The sequence below is a fragment of the Sapajus apella genome, unplaced genomic scaffold (assembly GCF_009761245.1).
Source record: "Sapajus apella isolate SASKATOON/1434 unplaced genomic scaffold, GSC_monkey_1.0 scaffold99, whole genome shotgun sequence".
Lineage (NCBI taxonomy): Eukaryota > Metazoa > Chordata > Mammalia > Primates > Cebidae > Sapajus > Sapajus apella.
In genome coordinates, this window is record NW_022437039.1 from 277,489 (window position 1) to 280,371 (window position 2,883).

A 2,883-nucleotide genomic window follows, 5' to 3' on the forward strand; every position below is an offset into this window, starting at 1 on the left:
AAAAAAAAAAAAAAAAAAAAAAAAGAAAGGAAAGAAGAAAGAAAGAAAGATAGAGAAAGAAGGAAAGAAAGAAAGAAAGAAAGAAAGTGAGAAAGAAAGAAAGAAAGAGTGGGCAAAACAACAACAAACAAACAAAAAACAGCTACCATGTCTGGCGTGCGGGTTAAATGACACGGTGGCTTCAAATGCGGCGTCCATCCCGGTGAAAAATGAAATGGAAGTAAAGACCAGCAACTGCTTCTTATCTGGAATCCGCCCCCTTTCTTCTTCTGTTTTAAAAGTCCATTTTTTTTTTAACTTTTAAAAAATTCACTCTTTCTCCACCAAAGTCCGTTTTGTTAACTGCTATATCCCCAGTGCCTGTTACATAGTAGGCACAGAATAAATATTTGAATGCATGAATGACTTTATTGGGCAATGTGGACTTGGATATGTCTGGGTGCCCCTTGGGACCGAGAACATAGGGTGGGATGTAGTGGGTGAGCAGCCCCAAAGGGTAGGTTTGGTCACTGAGGCCTTGCCTGGGGCTTCGAGGACCTCAGAGTCTCTGTGCCACCTGCCACCAGGACACATGGGTTAGGTTTCTCCTGGCTGACTTTTGCTTCTCCTGGGAAGGTCAGGACCCAGTGAACAGTTGGTGGCACTCCCCGCTTAATCCTCATGCTGATGTCAAGTGATAAGCACACATTCCATTATCAGGAAGCATTACCAAGAAGCCCAGCTAGCTCAGTCGGTAGAGCATGAGACTCTTAATCTCAGGGTCGTGGGTTCGAGCCCCACGTTGGGCGCATGCTTTCTTTTCATAGGCTACAGTGAAGAGTGAGACATTGAGTATTCTCAAGTCTGTTCCCAGTGAAAGTTTTCGGATGAAGGTTAATAACGTTTAGCAAGACTTAGGAGATCCACATAAATAGATCAATGGAAAGAGACGGACAACCCAATGTAATGAGGGGATGCTAGTGAGGGCCATTAGTTTTTTTTTTTATTTTTAAGACAGTCTTACTCTGTCGCCAGGCTGGAATGCAGTGGTGGCCCTGGTAACAAACATCAATAATATTTTCAAAATCTAATTATTTGCTTATCTTGGTTTCAACTGAAAGAATTGCCAGAGTATTTTACAATTTCTTTTGGCCAAATGAAGAGCTAAAATATAGCTTCTACCTTACTGGTCTTTGAATTAATTTTGCTTTTAAAACACATCGCATTCAGATCTTATTTATCTTCATTACTAAATTTTTTTGGCTCCATTAAGTTTTGCAAGTCCTTTAGTTTTGCCTGCGCGAGATCCGGAGCCTCCTGGACGCAAATCACCTCCCCAGCAAGTGTCCAGTACACCATGCGCAGGCGCAGGGCGGCAGAGGCGAACTCAGGGATCCCTTCCTGGGAAAGCGGAAGGTCGCACACGCCCTCCAACGGGACCAATCCGAGGCTGCATTGTCCAACTCTCCTTGCCCCGCCCCCTGTAGGTTTTTCTTTACTTATCCAATAATAGAGGACTATTTTTTCTGCTAGCGCCCTTCTGTCCAATTACATAGAAAGGCGCGGGGCCTGACCTCGGCGCGGTCTCCTTGGAGGTGTACGGCGCCATGTTTCGCCGGAATTACCATAGCCGGGATACCGCCTCTTGGTCTGCGTTGGCTCTAGTTCTTATACTCCGAAAAGGCATGAAGAGGCACACGGGTGTTGGTGCCCGCCAAACCTGGGCGGCTGGCGGACTTCGTGAGCACTCCCACTACACCTGCCCCGGGTTCTTTAGGTTTCTGCCCCACCTCTCTGCCCTCTCTGGATACAGCGGGTCACCAAATGTTTAGGATCCTTGTCTTCTACTTCCACGGGTGGCACTGAAGGAGGTCAAGGTCTGACTTCCAATCTGGATATCTTTTCAAAAGGCGAGGTTGGCTGGGGAGCCAGCAGCACAAAAATTGATGTAGATGACTCGGGCTCTTTGAGTGAGGGCTCCTCTTCGTCTAAACCTAAGCTTTGCTACTTAAAATAAGGTCCGAGGACAGACATCGCCTGGGTGACTAAATGCATAATCTGAGGCCTCCTGAGTCAGAATCTTCATTTTGACAACATCCCTAGGTGATTTCTGTGCACGTTAATGTTTCAGAATGGCTGTTTTATGCTTCCCAAGGTTTCAAGTCTAGGAGACAATGTCGACGTCTGGATTTGGCTCTGCAGACAGTGGCCTACACTGCAGACCTAATGGAGATAATAAGACTTGAGACTTGTGAGTCAGACTCCCGGATCTTGATCACATCCCAGGCATCACTGTCCACCTAATCAGGATGATATAATGAAAGTTATGATGTGGGATGCTATAGGAAGAAAACCTACAGTGAACTTGGGTGCCTAGGGATGTGCAGAAGCACCCAGGAAAGGGAAACCCATGTACAAAAAGAGGTGCTCAATCAACCTGAGGTTGAAAGCAAAGGCAGAATGTGTATTAGGGATGCATGGGTTTATTCACCAACTTGGCATCCCACAGACATTGTCTAACCAAGGAACTCAACTTATAGTAAAAAGGATATGGCAGTCACTTTCCAGGATGACTCTCAATGATGCTAGCCTTGTATAATCCCTTCCCACATTGAAATGGTCTGGTGGACTCAGCTATAGTGGATGTAAGAAGCAATGGAGCTGGGTCACAAAAGATACCCGTAGCTTCTGGAGCTGGGTCGTAAAAGATACTGTAGCTTTCTTTTTTTTTTTTTCTTTTTTTTTGAGACGGAGTTTCGCTCTTGTTACCCAGGCTGGAGTGCAATGGCGCCATCTCGGCTCACCGCAACCTCCGCCTCCTGGGTTCAGGCAATTCTCCTGCCTCAGCCTCCTGAGTAGCTGGGATTACAGGCATGCACCACCACGCCCAGCTAATTTTTTTGT

At 46.2% G+C, this 2,883-nt stretch overlaps 1 non-coding gene across 1 annotated transcript; it reads left to right on the forward strand.

Annotated features, from left to right (window-relative positions):
* The first annotated feature begins 715 nt into the window (after positions 1 to 715).
* TRNAK-CUU lies at positions 716 to 788 on the forward strand. The gene has a single exon. It is a non-coding gene; the product is annotated as a tRNA-Lys (tRNA).
* The last annotated feature ends 2,095 nt before the right edge of the window (positions 789 to 2,883 follow it).